Raw genomic sequence first — 23,148 nt, 5'->3', positions numbered from 1 at the left:
CGTAAACCGGCCTATCTGGGCCGGATTAACTTCATCAGTAGTTAAGTATGTTAAAGCCCATGAAGGTAGATGAGGGCTCAAGACCCATAATCGGTTGAGAGCCTGTAGCCGTAAACCGGCGTCAATATGTAACTTGTATTGTAAGTTAGGAATAAGTAGAGACCAAACCGGACACATCTATGAGCCGGTGTTGGGACTCTGTAAACCGACGGGCGTCACCCATGTATATAAGGGGACGACCTCGCGGCAGTTCAAGGGACAACAAACAACAACTCGAGACATAGGCGAAGCTTGTTTGCTCCCTAGTCATCGAAACACCCATCAATTCCATCACAACTAGACGTAGGCTTTACCTTCATCGAAGGGGCCGAACTAGTATAAACTCTCTTGCGTCCTTGTGTCCGCTTTAACCCCTTCAAGCTAACCCGTTGCGATGGCTCCACGACTAAGTCCTTTCTCTAGGACATCTACCGTGATAAAACCACGACACCAGCCGTGACTATGAAGCCAGTCTGGTTAATATGATGAAGGATAAATACGAGGTAACTTCCATATGCTCTTTCCTGCTTGTATGCTTCAATACTTGCTGACTCTCCTAGCCCCCAAGGGCCGGTTTGTAATCTTCTTTCAAACCGGGACTTACTAACATAAATCTTAATACTTTGAAATTCGCCGATGTAGCCCCCAAGGGCCGGTTCAACTTAGCGTAGTTAAACCGGTACTTTAAGTAATTGAGATTGCCGCATCAGAATATATATATGAGCAAATAGCCATTAGCCCCCAAGTGCCAAGTTGAATACTTGTATTGATCTTGGGACTTTGTAAGCAATTGAAAGATGAAGATCGAATATGCATTGGCCCCCAAGTGCTAAGTGCGTAACTTGTTATGTGGTTGGTACTTCAATCCTTGTACCGTTTTGTTGAAGCATATAACTGTCTGCATGCAGGCGGAGCTGAAGACGAAAGAAAGCCAAGTCGCCGATCTCCAAGAAAACCTGAAAACCCAACAAGCTGAAACCTCCAAAGCAAAAGAGGAATTAGCCAACGCTTTAAGCGCCATGGAACAGCTTAAGGAGAGCTTCAAGAAGAAGCGGGCGGATTGGGCCACTGAAAAGTCCGCTTTAATCAAACGAGTAGAGGATGCCGAGGCTGCACTAAAACCAGTGGCGGATGAACTGACCAGCATAAAGCGGCACGTGCATGCCATGACTACTGCTATCTTTGGTAAGCCAGTTTGTCTTCTGAATTGGCTCTGCCTTCTTACAGAGTTGCCGGTTTATTAACCCTTTATGGTATTTCAGGGACACGCATTGGTCACTTGGGGTCAGATGTGCGGAAGAAACTGAAAGCCGCCTATACATTGGTTGAACAATTGTATATTGGTGCCCAACGGATCATCTGTACCGCATCCCATAACAAACCGGCGCCCACTTTGATTCAAGACACTCTGATGAAACTGTCGGTGCTTCCTGCCCGGGTTGAAGAGCTGAAGAAATCTGCTGCTCGAACCGGTGCGATCAATGCCTTCATCCGGGCAAAAGCCTGGGTGCCGGATTTTGATCATATTGAAGCGGCTCAGGGCTATCCCAGCTTGAAGGAAGACGGGTCAGAGTTTGGTGAAGCGGATCTGCGAGCAATAAACCGGGAGGTACGTCCGCTAGCTTGTCAATTGGCTGAAGAAGCAGACTTGTCTCATTATCAAGCCCAATATGACAATCAGAACAAGCGAATAGCTGCACCAATCCATGAATCGGAAAATCTGATCCCTCCAATCCGTAAGCATACTTACGCTCCCGATATTGACCCGTCATTGCTGATCCATGATGAAGTTGTTTTTCAAGCATTAATGGGAATCGACTGGACAACTGTTGATTTCCAGCCACTGGGTAGAGAAACGGAGGCTGAAGCGGCGCAGGATGACCCACAACCATCAGGCCAGGCTGGTGACCAAGCTTGAACCGGAAGCCGGTTTTAAAACTGCATCTCCTTTGCGAAAAACAATGATATTATTTTGGGCACTGTGTTGCCTTGTAATAGGCTAGATGATACTTTTGATGTTGATATGCCTTCATGCATAATCTATTCTTCCTGTGATGATGAACTTTCCAAAGCACTTTCTGCAATAAGAAACTCCTCAAGTGCCACCGTGGTTGTACCGTCAGGCGGAATATGATGTCTGCATATATGAAGTCAAAACATCCAAAAAAATTAAGTATATGACCAAATTTTTGAGATACATAATACCTGCCATCGTTGAGCGTGAAGTTGGCTTGGCCAATCTTGAAGCGGAGTTTTGCAAACCCACACTGTTGGAGGAGATAACAGCCCCTGTATATATATGACGCTGGTTTACCATGTAAACCATGTCGGGTTATAATAAACACCGTGTTACTCCATAAGAGGATGTTAACAACAAGGATCAAACCGGGCAAATAGTCTCCGAATTGACGTGAACTGTGTTCCGTCAATTGATTGGTTGAAAACTTTGTCGGTTTAAAAAAAGCGCAATAAAAAAGAAAAAAAGTATCTTGCAAAGAAAAGTGCGAAGCAAAAGCAATGACAAAACCGTTTGCAAAAAAGGTTTATTTGAGCTGATCAAATGGCGTTACCATGGCCGAACACGACCAAGCTCCCGTTAGGTGTAACTATGGTTCTAGTCAGCCAGGTCCCCAAATGAAACCGTGGCATTTATGCCGACCAAGTGGCATGGCAATGGTTCGGGTTCGACCAAGCCCTCAAGTGATTCTGTGGCCTTAGGCCGATCAAGAGGCATGACTGGTTCAGACGTGACCAAGTCCCCAAGTGATCTGGTGGCTCTCGCCTATCAAGAGGTATGGTATTGGTTCGAACACGACCAAACCTCCAAGTGATATAACATGATGCTTTTAAAAAGCGAACTCAAGGGGTAAACCGGAGGCCGCTTTAGAACAACTCCGTGTAACCACACATGATGTAAAAGAACAGATACCCCGCTTTAGCTGAGGTTCCGGTTTATTATATTTAATCATAATATATACATCGTTGTAATATGTACATAAGTAGAACCAATGCTCAGGTATAATAAGGCCAAAGATGAGCTATGTTCCACGGCCTGTTGGTCTCCTCCTCTGATGTACGTGAGTCCTTATGCTCTCGAATATCGATCAGATAGTATGACCCGTTGTGCAGATTCTTGCTGACCACGAAAGGCCCCTCCCAAGGTGGGGATACTTATGCATATCAGTCTGATCTTGGATGAGCCGAAGCACCAAATCTCCTTCCTGGAAGGTTCTGGTTCTGACTCGGCGATTGTGATAACGACGAAGATCCTGTTGGTAAATCGCCGATCGGGCGGCTGCTATGTCACGCTCTTCATCCAACCGGTCCAAAGCATCTTGCCGTGTTGTCTTGTTGTCCGCTTCAATATAAGTCGTCACACGAGGTGAATCATGACGGATATCACTGGGGAGAACCGCCTCCGCTCCATAAACCATGAAGAACGGTGTGTATCCTGTTGACCTGTTGGGTGTTGTATTGATGCTCCATAACACAGATGGTAATTCTTCTACCCAACAACCCGGCGTTCTCTGCAAAGGAACCATGAGCCGGGGCTTGATGCCTTTCAAGATCTCTTGATTAGCTCTTTCTGCTTGACCATTGGACTGTGGGTGTGCCACTGATGAAACGTCGAGCCGGATGTGCTCCCGTTCACAGAACTCCTTCATGGCACCTTTGGACAAATTGGTACCATTATCTGTGATGATACTGTGTGGAAAGCCAAACCGGAAAATCACTTTTTTAATGAACTAAACCGCCGTGGCCGCATCACACTTGCTAACAGCTTCTGCCTCCACCCACTTTGTAAACTTGTTAACCGCCACCAGGAGGTGGGTCTTCTTATCTTTGGACCTTTTGAAAGGCCAACCATATCCAGCCCCCAAGTCGCAAACGGCCAAGTAATTGGAATCATTCTCAATTCTTGAGCTGGTACATGAGCACGTCTCGAGAACTTTTGGCAACCATCACATCGTCTGACCAGATCCTCTGCATCAGCATGAGCAGTTAACCAATAGAAGCCATGGCGAAACGCTTTAGCCACCAGAGATTTTGAACCGGCGTGGTGACCACAATCTCCTGCGTGGATCTCACGCAAAACACGGCCTTCTTCAGGAGACACACAGCATTGAAATGCTCCTGACACACTGCAATGATGCAACTTGCCGTTGATAATAGTCATGGACTTGGATCGCCGGATTATCTGTCTGGCCAGAGTCTCATCCTCTGGTAACTCGCCCCGATTCTTGTACACCAGGTAGGGAAGCGTCCAATCCGGAATAACATGAAGAGCTGCCACCAATTGAGCCTCCGGATCAGGAATAGCCAAATCCGCTTCACCAGGGATCTTGACCGACGGGTTGTGCAGCACATCCAGAAAAACATTGGGCGGAACCGGTTTGCGCTGAGAGCCTAGCCGGCTTAAAGCGTCCGCTGCTTCATTTTTCCGCCGGTCCACATGGTCCACCTGATATCCTTTGAAATGACCTGCAACAATATCCACCTCACGACGATATGCCGCCATGAGTGGATCCTTAGAGTCCCAAGTGCCAGACACTTGCTGAGCCACGAGGTCCGAGTCACCGAAGCACTTAACTCGACCTAGATTCATCTCCTTAGCCATCCGGAGACCATGGAGCAAGGCTTCATACTCAGTTGCATTGTTAGTACAAGGGAACATTAAGCGGAGAACATAACAAAACTTATCACCTCGTGGGGAAGTTAATACGACTCTAGCCCCCGAACCTTCCAATTGCCTGGATCTGTCAAAATGGATGGTCCAATATGTGTGATCCGGCTTTTCTTCAGGTGCTTGCATTTCCGTCCAATCATTGATAAAATCAACCAGTGCTTGAGACTTAATCGCCGTCTGAGGCACATACTTCAAATCGTGCGGCCCAAGCTCTATAGCCCACTTGGCAATCCGGCCAGTTGCTTCCCGGTTCTGGATGATATCCCCCAAAGGAGCAGAACTGACCACCGTAATTGGATGCCCTTGGAAGTATTGTTTAAGCTTCCGGCTTGCCATAAAAACTCCATACACCAGCTTTTGCCAATGCGGATACCTTTGCTTGGGCTCAATGAGCACCTCACTGATATAATAGACCGGACGTTGAACCGGATGCTCCTTACCTGCCTCCTTTCGCTCCACCACAATAGCCACGCTGACCGCCCGAGCATTAGCAGCAACATATAGCAGTAACGGCTCCTTGTCAATGGGAGCGGCGAGCACAGGCGGATTGGCCAATTGCCACTTTAAGTCCTCAAATGCTTCATCAGCAGCAGAACTCCATACAAACTGATCTGTCTTCTTCAACATCTGATACAAAGGGATTGCCTTCTCACCAAGACGACTGATAAACCGGCTTAACGCGGCAACCCGGCCTGCCAGGCGTTGAACATCATTGATACACTTCGGTTTAGCCAGGGAGGTGATGGCTGCGATCTTCTCCGGATTAGCCTCAATTCCCCTATTGGACACCAGGAAGCCTAATAACTTGCCCGCCGGTACACCAAAGACGCATTTGTCCGGATTAAGCATCATCTTGTATGTCCTCAGGTTATCAAAAGTTTCCTTTAAATCACCAATCAGAGTCTCCTTCTCCCTGGATTTAACCACGATATCATCCACGTAGGCATGTACATTACGGCCAATCTGTTTGTGTAGACAATTTTGCACACAACGTTGATAAGTTGCCTGGGCACTCTTGAGCCCAAAGGGCATAGGCACATAGCAGAAGGCTCCAAAGGGAGTTACGAGTGCCGTTTTCTCCTGGTCCTTAACTGCCATTTTGATCTGATGATAGCCAGAATATGCATCCAAAAAACTTAAACGCTCACAACCCGCCGTAGCATCAATAATTTGATCAATACGGGGGAGGGCAAAAGGATCTGCTGGACAAGCTTTATTAAGATCTGTGTAATCCACACACATGCGCCAGGTGCCGTTTTTCTTAAGGACCGGCACCGGATTGGCAAGCCACTCAGGGTGAAAAACCTCAACAATAAAACCAGCTGCTAAGAGCCTGGCTACCTCTTCTCCAATTGCCTTGCGTCTTTCTTCGTTAAACCAGCGGAGGAACTGTTTCACCGGTTTGTATTTAGAATCCACATTAAGGGTGTGCTCAGCGAGTTGCCTCGGTACACCTGGCATGTCAGAGGGCTTCCATGCAAAAATGTCCTGATTCTCACGGATGAACTCGATGAGCGCGCTTTCCTATTTCGGATCCAAATTAGCACTGATGCTGAACTGCTTGGACGAATCGCCAGGTACAAAGTCAACAAGCTTAGTTTGTGCTGCCGATTTGAACTTCAGGGCCGGATCATGCTCCGTAGTTGGCTTCTTTAATGGAGTCATGTCCGCCGGATCAACATTGTCCTTATAATACTTCAGCTCCTCGATGGCACAAACCGACTCTGCATAGGCCGCATCACCTTCCTCGCAATCCAAAGCGATTTTGCGGCTTCCGTGAACCGTTATTGTCCCCTTGTGACCCGGCATCTTGAGCTGCAAATACACATAACAGGGCCGTGCCATAAACTTGGCATAGGCCGGTCGCCCAAATAGGGCGTGATATGGACTTTGGATTTTCACCACTTCAAACATCAATGTCTCCGACCTGGAATCATGATCATCCCCAAAGGCCACTTCCAGAGCTATCTTACCAATAGGATATGCTAATCTGTCAGGTACTACACCGTGGAACACCGTATTAGACGGTTTAAGATTTTTATCTGTCAGTCCCATACGACGGAAGGTCTCATAGTACAAGATATTAATGCTGCTACCTCCATCCATGAGCACCTTGGTGAACTTGTAACCTCCCACCTGAGGCGCCACCACCAGAGCCAACTGACCCGGATTATCGACCTGGGGAGGGTGATCCTCTCTGCTCCATATGATTGGCTGTTCAGACCAACGTAGATAACGGGGTATGGCCGGTTCAACAGAGTTGACCGCCCGCCTCTGAACCTTCCGGTCTCGCTTGTCCAAGCTAGTGGTGAAGACATGGTACTGCCCACTACTCAACTGCTTTGGGTTGCTCTGGTAACCTGACTATTGCTGCTGTTGGTTGTAACCACCCTGGTTGTTCTGACTATTTTGACCATTATGTCCGCCCGGATTACCATTAAATCCTGAACCGGAACTTCCTCCACCGTAACCCGGCCTGGATCCTGAGCCACCGCCAGATTCATGATCATACCGGAAATTATTAGAATTCTTGAACTCCTGCATAATAAAGCAATCCTTCCAAAGGTGGTTTGCTGGCGCCTCCTTCGTCCCATGTCTTGGATAGGGCTGGCTTAGCAGATAGTTTAGGCGGTCTGGGTTAGGGTTGGGTGCCCCATTACGATTTTTCGGTTTACCCTTGCATCGCTGGCCATTGTCCTGTGCGTTGGTATTAGCCACAAAGTCCATGTTACCATCCGCTTTACGCTTGCCTCCACCACCATTGCCTGCCCAATGATGCTGTTGACCTTTGGAGTTGCTGTTCCTCTTTCCCTTCCCTGTCTTGTCATCATCAGATTCGGGATCCTTGGTACTATCAGAATCAGCATATTTCACCAAAGCGGCCATGAGGGTCCCCATGTCAGTGCAATGACGCTTCATCCGTCCCAACTTCAGCTTCAGGGGCCCAAACCGGCAGTTGCCTTCTAGGGTTAATACTGCGGTGTCAGCGTTGATGCGGTCTGATGAGTGCAACACTTGTGAAACCCGGCGCACCCAATGAGTCATTGATTCTCCTTCCTCCTGGACGCATGCAGCTAAGTCCACTATCGACATAGGCTGTTTACATGTATCCTTGAAATTGCTGATAAACCGGGCTCGTAATTGGGCCCATGAACTGATAGAATTAGCCGGCAAGCTTTTTAACCAAGTACGGGTCATTCCTTCAAGCATCATGGTGAAGTATTTCGCACACGCCGCGTTATCCACATCAAGCATCTCCATGGCCATCTCATAGCTCTCCACCCATGTCTCTGGAGGCTGATCCGCCGTGTAATTTGGTACCTTGCGCGGGCCCTTGAAATCCTTGGGCAGGCGCACATTGCGTAAAGCGGGGATAAGGCAAGGCACCCCCAAAGAACTAGAAGTAACACCAGGTTCGATCGAGATAGTTGGGCGAACCGGCGTGAGCTGCCGAGCCTGATGCTGTGTGGCTAACTCGGACTCCCTGCGCGCTCGGGCCCGGTTCACCACTTCCTGAGCGTTATCAGCACCACCCGTCGGGTTGTTGCCACGGGGTGCTCCACGTCGTTCGTTACTCGACACTGCCGGTTCATCCATATGTCTGCTATAGCTCCGGCTTGGACGGGGGGTCGAGTGGATCCGGTCGCGGCTGTACGAGTATGCTTCCTATTGGACCAAAGCTGTCCTCAAAAGCTCCTTGACCCGTCGCGTCTCTACTGCCTGCGGCGAATCACCTTCAATTGGAATGGCCTCCAGCCGTGCAGCAGCGGCAACGAGATTGTCCATCGGGTTGGAGTAGTGACCCGGAGGTGTTAAAACAGCCTGAGGTATAACGGTGTTTTGACGAGGCGGGTCCATCTGACGAGGTTGAACCGGTGCACCGGTCCCGGGAGCTTCCGCCCGGTTTCCCTCCAGCGGATTGCCGGTTCCTACTCCTGGAGTGTTGAAAAGGTCTCTGGCCTCAAAAACCGGAGGCAAACGGGATCGGTACTTCCTCCTCATGACTTCCTGCGACGCACTCTGGTCCAACATGAGCCTATAGGCTTGTGCATCTAAAGCGGCCCGCTCCGTGGCCATCCTGGTGTCCTCAGCTGCCAGATCTGCCTTGGCCTGGGTGATCTGTTCCTTCACTTTTGCAATCTCGGCGTTGTGAACGCCCTGATCCGCCGGATTAGCCTCCGTCATAAGCACAGCCAATGCATCAAATAGCTCTGATAGAACTTGAGCCGGCGGGCGCACAGGGCCTCCTGCCCCGGCAGCCGTCGCCGCTGCTGAACCGGAGGTTGTTGCCGCAACGGTCGAAGAATGAAGCGCTGCTTGTGTGCCAGTCATGAATATTCCAACCCGGTTGGGCAGATCAGAGGGGTCCGGAATACTGTCGCCATCGGAACAGCCCCAATCCGGCCGTCTTGTAGCTGATAAAGAGATTCGGTTTCTCCGGTCGATGACTCGTCATCGGAACAAACGATGGTATCACCGCGAGATTCCGATCCATCCTCATAACTTCCTCCATGGATGACTCCCACGAAGGCACGCTTCATGGCCGGTTTAACCCGGGCGGATCGCGCACGCTGAGCCGTCTCGACGAGGTCGGTGCAGATGTACGGCTCAGGGCCCGGTTCACCGATCTTGCTAATGAAAACGTGAATGCCACCAAAGGGGACCCGATACCCATACTCAATTGAGCCGGCCTCGGGGCCCCAGCCTGCGTCGTCGATGTAGAACTTGCCGTGACGACTCTTAGTCATCCGGCCTACAGCGTAGCCCTCGAGTCCTTCAAAGCGGCCCTCCAAGAACCGGAAACCATCATGCGATAGCTCCACGGTGGGCGCCAACTGTCGTGCCTTTGTCACGGCAGATGTCCTAGAGAAAGGACTTAGTCGTGGAGCCATCGCGACTGGTTAGCTTGAAGGGGTTAAAGCGGACACAGGGACGCAAGAGAGTTTATACTAGTTCGGCCCCTTCGATGAAGGTAAAAGTCTACGTCTAGTTGTGATGGAATTGATGGGGTTTCGATGACTAGGGAGCAAACAAGCTTCGCCTATGTCTCGAGTTGTTGTCTATCTTTGAACCGCCGCCGGGTCGTCCCCTTATATACACGGGTGACACCCGTCGGCTCACAGAGTCCTAACACCGGTCGATATTCGTATTCCGGGTTGGTCTCTCCTTATTCCTAACTTACAGTACAAGTTTATATACAAATCCCGGTTTATAGCTACAAGTCTTGAACCGGCTACGGGCCTTAGGCCCTCATCTGCCTTCTTGGGCTTTATCACTCTGAAACTACTGATGAAGTTGACCCGGCCCAGATAGGCCGGTTTACGCCCAGCAGTAATATCCCCAACAGGAAACCTTCCTCGTTTGAGGAGTTAGGGCATGTACAATGCATAGCCCAACGGTGATGCTCGTATGCCATGTAGGATCGGATATCAGGTATAAAGTAGGTTCAGATACGGAAGTGAGATCCTCTACAGGAGACGGGTGCTTAGAGAGAAAAAGTGTGGTCCGGTGTCAAAAGTTGAAAATGTTAGAGTGAGAGATGCATGTGTACTAGAGTCTTTATTTTCTATTTCTTAATGAGGTCCACTAGTGGTAGCTTGCATTGGAAAGAAAAAATAAATGTAGGTGCCTCAAACTATTTTTTATCATGAAGCATCTGTATCCATATGTCACCATTGTACATGCCCTTAGCGCCATCCGAGCGACCTTGAAGGACCTGGGGACTATTGCCCCCTTCCCCTTCCCCCAAGATAGGGACATGACAAGGATTTGGCCCTACATGACTAACGGCCCCAGTCATCAGAAGAAGTCGAATAGCATGAAGCCCGTCCAGGTAAAAACCGCAAGCATCCTACCGGATCAAGATGTGATCAATCTAGGTGAACGTTACCCGCGATACCGTCAAGACGGCTCTTATGGTAAATTCACTAGTAACTGCCATCATAATGCATCATGGCCTGTAACAACTCTTTTAACTCCACCTTTTCACCGTAGTATACAAGGTGAGAAGGGCATGAGACATAGACATGTTCACTCAAGTCTATAGGCTAGACAAATCCTTTGGCTCGCACAAGAGAGCAGGAGTAGGGTATTACCCTTAGAACAGGGGGGCTAAACCTGGGTAGAACCTCCAATGTATGAAATCTCATGCCTAAATCTTCTACATCCTTGCCTCCACAAAATCCCCAAATCATGAATATTGCCACGAAATACACACGATACTTGTCTTCAAAATAATACCATGAAATTGTTTTCGTTGCGCATAGTGCACATATGTTCCATCTCAATACCGTCTTGTTGGTTTGTTGATGTGGAGATTGTAAAAAAAATCTCCCAAAATCAACTGATGCAAGTTGCCATTTTCAAGCAACTTACAAATAGTAAGCACGGATTGATAATGACTTGCATTTTCTTGAGAACCTTCAATATGCATTTACCTAGTAAGTTAGATATATGTGCTAGTCTTTAATGTTCTTCTTTTAGTTGATCGAGTCAAACCAGAAATAAAGTTGTTCAAAATGAACATGAACTGAGACCAACCTGGAGACTAGAGCCAACAATTTCATGAACTAACTTCTTGGTGTAATGCAACAGCAGCCAGAGAACATTAGTTGGTAGCCATGTTAGTTGGAACCTAGACCATTGGGTGGTGAGCCATTGAACAGCGGGTACAGAGGCACAATTCCTCACTGTACATCTGTAAGTTCTCCAGAGAATTGATATGCCTCGAGTCTCTGAAAACAAGAATAATGGCGGGCGAAACAAACTTCCATCTTCACTAACTATCTAGCCCCTTAAGTTTGCCAAAGCAACTCTGCACGGACTCGATGATCTTCGGCGTGATACTATCACCAGCAGCCAGCTTGTACTGCTCAAACTTCGCTTCTTCACACTCCAACGCGGCTTTCTTGCAGGCCCTGATACTTCCTGGAAATGAAGTTGCGCTGGTCTGGCACATGGCCTTGCAAGCATTTCATTCTATTAGGGGCTCAGCAAAATAACAAGTGCAGTTGGGTCAAAATGCCAAACAATATGAGGATAATCATCAAACTATATGTGGAGAAACATTATCAGCCAAAGTTTGTGCACTGAAAACACTCAGAACTAATCTGGATTCTTGGTGAGAAAAGCAGTTTTAACAAACTCAACAACATAGACGCGTGTAAAGGAATCAGAAAGACGTTGCTGTGATTGCTAACAGAACTTCACCTTACACTGAAAAGCTATATTGTACTTGAATCAGACATAAAAAGGAATATGTTTTATTAAGAAGTCGAAACTAAAAAGAACTGTTGACCAATTTGATAAAGAGATGAGCATATCAGCTTGTGAAGATATGACATTGCATTCAATAATTTGTAACACCCTACGGCCCAACAAGCCTAACAGATTTCCTAGCACACCATTTGCACTTCTGCGTGTTGGTAGGTTTTGGGGATGCTGTTGTGAGGCATGTCCTATGTGGATGACCTCGACTTATTTCCTTTTATTTTTTGTAAGCCGATTCGTTTGGCATTATCATAATTAAATAACACTCCTTTTGAGAAAAAGGAAAATTGCACTTCAGTTCTCGTCCGTGCAAATGGATTAACCCGGAAAGTGCTACGTCTTGGGCCAACAAGGGTTGGATGCAAGTGTAATTCAGCCACTCAGGCACCAAGTCATAACACATTAAGACCACAGTGAACACAATTAGATCAGTTACTGAATTCAACTACGAAGCTCATAGTGCATCAAACCAAGTGTAAAAGAAAAAGGAAATAAACTGATGTGGTTCCATCATGTATTATCCACTCACCACTCACATCCAAGAGGTTGAACGACACTGCAGGGATCTACCCAATGCTCCTCACCATTGTGATAGCAGCCCAAACTTTTTGGTGATCTTCACGCGACACTTGGATTACGCAAAGCTTCGTCAGAGGATTTACATACTTCACTGCATATGACCGGAGCTCAGAAGTGCTTATAAAGTCTAAAATAAACTGGGAGCACATTACAGGAATATATCATGCTGCCTGGGGGAATTAAAGATGATTTATAAGTTATTAGCACCTTGCAATGATCAAAGAGATGCAGCGAGGCCACACTCCCCAAAGTTGAGCTGGATGTTGTCTCTGATAACTTTGGTTATGTTGAACTGGGTGAGGATGATTGGATCACCCTCTCCTCTGCTCACGTCGATGAAGACCTCCATCACCATGTATCTGTTCTTGAAATGAACCATTGCTTGAGAAAGCTAGTGCTCCTGGTTATAGTGACCTGGATTTTCATACAGATGGATGACAATCAAAATTCAAACCAAGAAAACTCTTGAAGAGAACCAAGGCAGTAAATAGTATAGCCAGCCAGCCCATCAAAAGATCTCCACCACTATAACATCAAATGAGCACGCCGTTACAAATTTCAGTGTGGGTACCGGTACACTAAACCACCAAAAAAAAAAATCACATCAGCACCCTTATTCTTCTTCAATTCATCAGAGAATATGCAAAAGGAAACATTCTTCTTAAATTCAGGTAAAGATATCAGAATCTCACCACTAACCAATACATTCAAAGCTAATGATTGTTTATGGTTCCAAATATGAAAAAAAAACCCACCTTGATTAGCATCTAATGACCACCTAGTCCTCAATCCTGGCTGCTAAAATTGCTGTTACAAATCAATGGGCAATGCCATAATGCATCATACTCTGTTCTCAGATACTCGAATGGTAGAAACAATTCGCGGAGCCAATATTCGAGCAAGTTCCGGGCAAAAAAATCAAGAGCTTGTAGCTACCCCAAAGCATACCATTATATAGAATTTTAAATCAATAATTGCTGTGACGCAGAAGAAAAACATTCAGAGTATTCAGAACTTGAAAAAACACTATACAGGGTCTACTACTCTAGTTCGTCTCAGTTGCAGACTTGCAGTACGACCGATCTCCGGCGCCTCCTAAGGCCCCGCCTCACGCGCGTCGCCTGCGCGGAAAGATATGACGGAAGCGCGCGCGCGACCGATCTCCGCCTCCCTCGTCCTTCCTGGTCGCCGTCGACCTCCTCTCTCCGTCTCCTGCGCCGACGGCCGAAGTCCTCGGACAGAGGAATCCGGCAGGTTTGCAATAAATTGTCCACGGCGATTGCGGGGAGGGAGAAAGATGGCGGCGGTGACGGAGTAGGACTCTGGCGAGCGGCCGTTCTCGGGGACTACTCCATAAATGGGCTGGGCCAGCGCAAGGGAGGAGAGCATTGGCTCCCTAACATACGTTTTTTCTATCTTTTTTTGAGGGATTTTTTATATTACTTTTATTTATATTTCTAAAATGGAAATATTTTTTGTTAAATTTTAAAAAACTTCACCCCACATTTAAGAAATATTACCGCACTGTTTGCTTAACTTTTAATAAATGTTCATAGCATTCATACAAATGTTTGTGATAATTAAAAAAGGTTACTGCATTTCAAAATAATGTATGTGAATTTTGAGAAATGTGTATACAATTTTAAAAATTGTTCGTGCCATGCACAAACAAATGTTATGTCAAAAATATGTGCGTCAATTTTTATAAAAAAATATATGACTAAAAAATGATTGCTTACTATAGAAAATGTTTCTTATTATAAAAAAAGATGTACATGACGTTATAAATAAATATTTTCACAATTGCCAAAAAATTCGTGACATTAAAGAAAATGTCTATACCATGTAAAGAAATGTTCACGTTGTTGCAAAAAATGTTCCATCCCAACTAAAAAAAATCTTTAACATGTATTAGATAAATCTTTAACATGAATCGATAAAAATGTTCCAAACATGTATTAGAGCAGTTGCATCATAAGACCTCTGGATTTGGCTCTCTTTTCTTTGGCATGACCGGGTCACATGATGAGATCAATGTTTTGCACTGGTCTCCATTATTTCCTAGGTTGACCATGGGACAAGCTCCATTGTGCAATTATACCATCAATGGTCATGACTATAACATGGACTAGTATCTTTGTGATGGTATCTATCCTCATGAGAGACATTCGTTAAGACCATCTTTGTGCCAAGGGGTCAGAAAAGAACTCACTATGCCCAAAGACAAGAAGGAGTTAGAAAGAATAGGGAAAGGGAATTTGGAGTGGTCAAAGCCTGTTGCACTTGTACGAGGAATTGCAAAAATATGAAATCCAGAGACACTGTGGAGGGTAATGATATTGTGTGATCATGCAAAACATGATTATGAAGAATGAAGGTGAGACGGTTAACACCGGTCTGGATTTTGAGCACGTGGGTGATTCTATCTAGCTTACACCAATAATCTGCAGACTTTTCAGGAGTTCTTCCAAAGCATCAAAAGATCCAGTATTGGAGAAATTCATGAGAAGCTTTAGAATGATCTGATTGATTATCTGTGGGCGATTCAAGGGGGCAACTAGAACATATGTTGGACTAAGTTGAATCCAGACTTGAACTATTTTATTTAAAACTCCATGTTTGGATTGTAATATTATATTTGAACTATTGTTGCACTGGGATATTTGTATGCTATTTATGGATGGATTTATCAGGAGTTACTTTAGGTGCTCTGGACATAAGGGGAAAAAACAAAGACGGACATTTCATGTACGTGGTTGGATGGTCGACTCCTCTATCGGTATGTCCAATTTGATAATCTGCGTTGGAGTTGTCCTAACCTCCAAACACAATTCACACATCTTCCCATGCCGACCCTCATGTTCGTTCTGGCATCCCGTTGCCTTTTACTTGTGTGCATCCTAACTATGAGGCCGAGTGTGTGCTCTTTCTGTTTGTATCCTCTTGATAAATCATTTTGAGCCAATAAAAATCACCCTTTTGTCAGAAAAAAATATATTTGCTAATTAAGTAACTATGGAATTGCTTCTTGAGAACAAACAAGATGGAGTTCATAGAGGGGAAGGAGAAAAACAAAGATGAACTAATACAATGGGTAGAGGCCTAGAGGGGGAAATATCTAAAAACAAGTTTTTTTGAGGAACCGATAGGAACGCCACCTATTTATTATGAAGATGAAAATATATACAGAGTGGCATGTTCGCGGGAGGGTACATGCTGGAAACCCAAACAAAATAACCGCATGTCAACTACTGACATGGTTACGTATGACGCGAGGGCTAAAACCTAGACTCGGGCCGTTGCAGGATGTCCTCATAGGCCAGGTGAGCAACCTCGATGTCACGCCGAAGAAGTCGATGAAGAATTGCACCTCTTTCCACATCGGCCTGACACGTGGATGGTGCGTGTTGACATTAATTGCTTCTCGCAGATGTTCTCGATGAAGGTTTTCTTTTTTCTTGGGCGCCATGTAGTCGTACAGCTTTGTGTCGCGGCGTCAGGTTTGCTGCAGATCGGTGTAGATGCATGCTGGTGTCACAGGCTTCGTCGTAGCTAGTATGGGCATGGCGGAGTGGATCAGTGGATGGTGCGTCCGTACCGGGACGACGGGGCCGTGCGCGCCGAGTTGACGAAGATGTGGAGACGCGCGGCTCGCGCAGGTCGACCAAGGCTGGAAGGGCTCGGTGTAGATCATATGGGTATGGTGCCGATGTCGATCGATGCATATACGCTCATGCATGTGGTGCTAGCTGCACGTACGTGAACGTCATGAGCTCATACATGTGCATGACGTTGCATGGAGCCGGAGTAACATTGGCGGAGCCCTCCTGGCCCATGATCGTGGTGGACTGTCCTTTGCGTCGATGGTGACTGCGTGTGCGGCGCCTGTGATCCTACCCATGCGTCCATGCGCGCGGTCCGTGGAGGTCAATGCAGCCGTAGGCGGACGACGATGAAGCGTGGCCGGATGCTGTGCGTTCGTCTTGTGCTGCCGGGAAGAGTCGTTGCTTGCTCGGTCGGAGGCCGGAGTCCCGGCGGCACGTGTTGACAGAGATTGGATCGCACTCTGTCGCCTGCTGGGTGTCGACGCGCTCGAACGCATGCCCGGCTGCTGGTTGCTGAGTGTCCTTGGAGTCTCGTGATATTGATATGAGAAAAGTATGTATGTGGTCCCTCAACTCTTTCGAAAGTTTAGATTCGGCCTCTTAACTTCAAAACCGGCAAAGCTTAGTCTCTCATCAACTCTTTAAACCGGATAAGTTTAGTCCTCCGTCTGGTATTGCTGCTGACTCGGCATGGTTTTGACCGGTCTTTGCTGATGTGGCAAAATTTCTCTCTCCTAGTCATCGTATCTCTTCTTCCTCTTATCTCTCTCTAGTGGGCATTTGATCAAACAACTCGTGTGCGCGTCTGCAGTCTGCACTTCCGCCAACGGTGGTGCATTGCCATTTGCCAAAGCAAAGTCGGACAGGTTGCTGATCCGGAGGTCTTTTGGGTATGGAGGCGCACAGCCGCGAGCCACACATGGTCCGCACGCTAGCCGACTCGCTTGCGTCCTCTACAAACGTCGCTGCCGCGAGCCTCGCACACCTCGTCGCATCTAGCGCTCCATCAAGGTATCCTGCAGTGCCTACTCCTTGTGACCCTGCAAGCCGGCCGCCTTAATGGACATCACGCATGGTACAAGCTCCAAAGGCACGCTTCAAACGGCTCCTCGACGACGTGTACACGAGGCTGAATCGGTGCTCCATGCCTGAGGAACGAGGAGTCGACCTCCAGCACTCTTGACGCTTGGCCGATATGAATTATGAACACAATCGAACTGCAGGGCGATGTGCGGGAGCTCCGAACTGTCGCTGGGGTCGCTGGCTCGTGCGTCAACCATCGCCATGCAGCACCCTCTGCACCTCGGGTCTCGGCCGAACCGGCTACCCCCGCGCAGCACTCCCTGCTGCCGTAGGTGCACCCGCAGTCGCCATTGCCGTGCCTGCGTTGGAAGTCGTCGTCGTGCCACAACTCGCATCCGTTACGACATGCCAGAGCGTCGCTGCCGTCATCTCCATCACAGGATGGAGCGCCCGTGCCTACGCTGCTAGAAAAGTACAGGGCATGCCTCACCCGTGGGGTCGTTCCTGGCTACAGTTTTGGTCTAGGTGCGGCGCTTCCTGCAGGTGCTTACCTGGATTGTACAATACCGCTTTGACCATGTAGCTAAAGAGGGTTTGACCGAGACAAGGACTAAACTTATCTGGTTTTAAAAGTTGAGGAACTAAGCTTTGCTGGTATTGGAATAGAGGGACCAATTCTATACTTGCAAAAGAGTTGAGGCACGAAAAATATACTTTTCCCTATTGATATTGATGGAGTCTCGTGCTGCCGGGATGTCGACTAAATTTAAGCCAGCCGGAGTTGCGCCCATGCCGAAGATCACTCCATTGTCTCCGGATTTTGATGGATCATGCAGATGCAGGGATTTATTTGTGGCTCAAGAAGAAAAGCAATCTAATATGATTTGATCTACTAGAAATTTGAATTTCTGAGAAATCAAACTAATCTAAACTAGGAACTGACCAGATCTTTGATTGATTGGGTGCCACGCCCGATTAATCTCCCTGGAGGCGGTGCACTGCGGAGGTGGTGGAAGAACCTGGAATCGGAAAAAGAGTTGATTTCCTCTGCTCTTTGCTGTGGGCTTGTGTTTTCTAGAAAAACAAAAATGTTGTGGGCTTGTGACCTTAAAATAAATTGTTGTACTGGGCTCGTTCCTTTTCTGCCTTGTGTTGTTCCCTTTTTCTGTTTTTATGTGTTTTTGCTTTTGTTTTTTCTCTGTTAGTTGTTTTTTCTTTTCTTTTTTCATGTGTATTTTTTTATGATGGGTGAGTGTAATTTATACACATAAAAATACTATGCAATATGTGCGGAAATTACACTATTATATGATTATTGTTTGCATATTAGAAAAAGTGCAATTTTAGGGAGATATTGTGTGCAAGTCTTTTAAAACTTTTTCGTTATATTTCTTCTTTAAAGGGTAATACTATTGCCATTGTTCCTTATTTTGAATTTTTAGTTATTATTTCATTTTCTTTCTTCTTCAAGAATAAAACCAGAGCCACTAATTCATTCCTTCTTAGGAATTATTTTTGCGAACATTCCACTATTCTATGTTTATTCTTGCAATTTTTAAAAATGCATTTTTTGTGAATATTCTGTGCAAATTTTGTCGTTGTATTGTTTAATATTTTTATTTCCTCTATTTTTAAAGGGTAATACCAATGCCCACTAATTTATTATTTCTCACAGTAGTGAAGGGGTGAAAATGATGATGGAGATGAAAGGGTAATACTCACCTACATCTACCACGCCTAGAGGGAAATTACTCATGCATCATAAGACAATAACCAATCATCTCGGACAATAAATCAGCAGAAACCATATCAATATCACAAGGAAGATCGACAATGAAATGAACAATCCAAATAGTTTTGACCTTCGGATGAGTGTATGAATAGAGTTTACAACTCGATCTTACAACCTGGAATTCCTCTTACAATAGTGAAGGGTGAAATGATGATGCGGATGAAAGGACCAAAACTACGAAGATCCCTGGAGGCTCTTCGGATCTCTTCTCTATGTGGTCTGGTAGTGGTGGCGGCTAGGGTTCTCTCCTCTCCTATCTTCCTTCACGAAAGTGTCTTGTATAGACGTGGTGGAGCTACTTGTGCCTCATACGACCATCCATGTGAGCGGGTGTGATCGAATGGCAGACCGCGTTTTGCTTTGGCTCGCCTGATGGCTTGGCCTTCAACATGAGAGTTGCTCCATTTAACTTGATTTGTTGTCATTCTCCTTGGTTTACTTTCATATCCGATGTTTCCTGCCAAACAATGGGAAAATGGATTTTCTTCTTTTTTGAAGCATTATCGTTAGAAATAATCGAGAAGTGGTATGAGTCCGGCGAAAACTAAGTAAAAATCCTTTGCAAATACTCGTAAATTCTCGAGCCATGAATATCCTCCATGCGTGTACCAAAATTCACAACGCTCCACCTCGCTGTAATTGTTTCTTGCCAAGCCTCGTCATTTCCCACATTGTTTCATACTTGAAGGTGCACTTTCTTCTGCTCGGACTCACAGCCGAGATCGAGATGTATCGGACAGTGGTCCAAAGAAATTGCAGTGAGATGAGTGATACTCGCCATAGGGAACTAAGCCATCCATTTCACTGATCCCAAAGCCTACTCGAGTTTAACTTGAGTGAAAGTAACTCCCATCACCTTCTTCTCAAAAGCCCAAAACTGGCCTTTGTACCCAATGTCCATCAATATGCAAACATCAACAGCTTCCAAAAACCCTTGTATTTGTGCACCATTGCGTTGTCCTATACCTTCATGTTCATCGGGATGAAGAATTTCATTGAAATCACCAATATATAACCAGAGGAGAGCGCTGGAAGTGCTTATGTTTTTGAAGACGTTCCAAGTTCGGTACCTCAAATGAGTTTGTGCTTCTCCGTAAACACAAGTTAACCTCCACATCTCCTTGCCCGGATCAAGTATAGAGCAATCATCATGATAATCAGAATACCCCAAAATCTCGATCTTTATTTCATTGTTATAGAAAATTCCGATTCCTCCGCTTCTGCCTTGGCTATGATTAGAAAAACTTCTATCAAAATCTAGAGTTCCTGCAAGTGCTTCAACCCTTGCTCTGTTGACTTGAGTGTTCAACTATACAGAGAATGGTAGGGGCAAACTTCTTCGCTAACATCCGTGGCATTGCCCACACCGCGGCAGTTCCAACATGAGGTACTCATTGTGCCCCGCGACCCTCCAATTTGGAGGACACCGTTTTCGCTTCTAGGGTCTTGTTTGCAGTTGCACTCTTCGCTGTTGCGGCTTCTCTATTCCATAGTTCGTCTTTGAACTCTTAGGGTCATGCTTAGAGCTTGGGCTCGAGGGGAGGGACGACTTGTGGTGGGGGTAGCAACAGAACGATGGTACCCAGCGAGTGGCTAGTTATATGTAGCTGGTGACACGGTCAAAGTGTTCCCAACGGGTTTTTGCAATTCCTTTTATTCTTGAGTATGTTTCTTATTTGCCTCCGAATCCACTTCCATAGTGTTGGATCCTCCTGATAGACTTGAGCATTGCCATCAACACATTCTCCTCCTCCACCCTGAGTCCCCTTCCATTAGAACCTCTTCCACGACCACCCCGTCCTTTGTGTCATCCCTGACCCGATCAAGGGCCTGCTCCAAGTTCTTATCATCCTTCGAACTTGATACGCTCGTCTCCATGCTTTAGTTCTCTGTCCTGAAAGAAAACAACCTTACTGAGCAACACAACCCTAGCATCTCTGCCTCCGGAACCAAAACCTTGCTAGAGCTCAAGCGAGAAGGGATCGCTCCATTGCGGTCCGGACTAGCCTTGCCGAAGGAAGGTGGATGGAGGAGAAGAGAAAACTCAATGGAGGCAATCAAAATTGCCACCGATAGGAGCAAACCCTAATGAGAGGGGAATAGATCCCCTACAGCATGAGTTGGTCTCCCACGCGGCCGTAGCATGGAGCTGGGTTTTCATGGCTTCTCGTTTTTACACTACGGGCCCGCTGAGCTTCTTGGATTTGGTTTCGGGGAGCTCAGACATTTTGGCCCAGTTTCGAGTGTGGAGTTCGCGGAGGTGGAATGTGCCGAGACCTCCTACTTGACGCTTGTTGAGGCTATGCTCGCTAAGGAGAGCAAAGGGACCGACCCAGTTTGTCCGCGCAAAACGTCAATTCGTTGGTGTTTTTTTTTATCGTTTCTCCTAATTATTTGTGTTTTTTCCTGTTTTTGGTCGTTTTTTTAATTTTAAAATATGACCTTTTTTGAAACGTGAACACATTTTCAAAAGTGAACAACATTTGGAAAGTATGAACATTTTTTCAAAAATATGAAAAAATAGTTTAAAAAATGTGATATATTTTTTGAAATAGCATTTTTTAAGTGAACAATATTTGAAAAACATGAACAATTTTTTAAAACAAGAAGAAAACTTTAAAAAATATGAACATTTTCTGAAATTGTGAGCATTTAATAGTGAATAATTTTTTAAAAAGAAAAAAATTGCAAAACGTGGAAAAAAGTTATTAAAAAATGTGAACATGTTTTGAATTTGTGAAAAAAAATCTAGTTCCAGGAAATTTTGTGAACGGTGAACAAATTTTTTAAAGTGAACAAAACATTGAAAAATGTGAACATTATTTGAAATTGCTAGCGAATTTCAAATTCTAAACAAGATTATTGAATTATGACAATATTTCTGAAAAGTGATTTTTTTCAAAACATGAAAAAAAAATTGAAACCATGAACATTTTTTTCGAAATGTGAATAGTTTAGAAATTGCGAGCAAATTTTGGAAACCGTGAACAAAATTTTAAATATGTTTTAAGAATTTGAGCACAAATTTAAAATTCAGGACATTTTTTGAATTTATGAAAAAAGCACAAAAAAGAAACAGAAAAAAGGAAAAAAAATAAGCGGGAAAACAGAAAAAGAAGAAAACTGAAAAAACCCGTAAAAAATAGAACACGACAAGCAGTTTCAGGGAACCTTTTGGAAGGTTCTCGAAGCTGCATGCTCCTTGAAATGGGCTGGTCCATGTGCTCGTTTGCTTCGCTTATTATTTTTTACAAATAAGATTGGTAATGAAGTGATGAAGGGTCCCACTCCAGTTACATTCCGGGGTGAAGAGAATTATAGTTTGAATAGTTAAGTAAATGCTTGCATTTCTTTTGTAGGTGTAGCATTATTGTGCACATGAGGCGGCATATAGGATGTGCCGGATGTGTCATCGCTCCCATAATTCAATTCTGCAACTGGCTCTTTTTTCAAAAACACATACTCCCTCTATTTCATAATATAAGAACGTTTTTGACACTATAAATTTAAATTTAAAATCTAAAAAAGTATAGAATAATCCATATAACTAAGAATAAAATATTTTGAAAACACCTTCTTCATGGTATTAATCTCTACTAGAAGAAATTCTTCAAAGACTTTGGTAAAGAGATTGCAATTGGATTGGAACAACATGTTGTCCGCTTTCACCTACACCAAATCATCAATATTGGTTTTTGAAAGCGCCTTGAGTCGCCCATCGAAAAGATGAGAAGTCTTGAGATGAACATACTTGGGCGGGGATGATCTCCTAAAAATGCAGGTCATCGAATCACAATATATTCACATGCTGTGATGGTGTCGATCACCTCCATGGAAAATCAAACTAACAAAAAAAGCTTGACATATTACTAATATAAATGCATTAGCGAATAATCGAACCTGTGAGGATAGAAACTCTCTAACTTTTTGTCACCGCCAAAAGATAGAGTTCTTTCAATTTTTCATATAAAAACAAAGATCACTATCTTTGCAAAAAAATAACAAAGATCATTAGACGCTAATGAAGAACTTGAAACTCTTGAAGATAAGTGGCCCCCCACCCCGCAGTGTGAGTGTTGACCAAAAGTCTGGTGCTGCGGTGGCGGCTGCGCCGTTGAGAATCCTAGACTTTGCTCAGGAGGTATGCACATTCT

General features: G+C 45.4%; 1 pseudogene; it reads right to left on the bottom strand.

Moving 5' to 3' along the window:
- Positions 1-11,504: 11,504 nt before the first annotated feature.
- Positions 11,505-12,953, bottom strand: LOC125549169 (annotated as a pseudogene).
- Between the last annotated feature and the right edge of the window lie 10,195 nt (positions 12,954-23,148).

This window comes from Triticum urartu, chromosome 3 (assembly GCF_003073215.2).
Source record: "Triticum urartu cultivar G1812 chromosome 3, Tu2.1, whole genome shotgun sequence".
Taxonomy (NCBI): domain Eukaryota; kingdom Viridiplantae; phylum Streptophyta; class Magnoliopsida; order Poales; family Poaceae; genus Triticum; species Triticum urartu.
The sequence above is the reverse complement of the archived record's forward strand: the minus strand, read 5'-3'. Positions and strand labels throughout refer to the sequence as shown.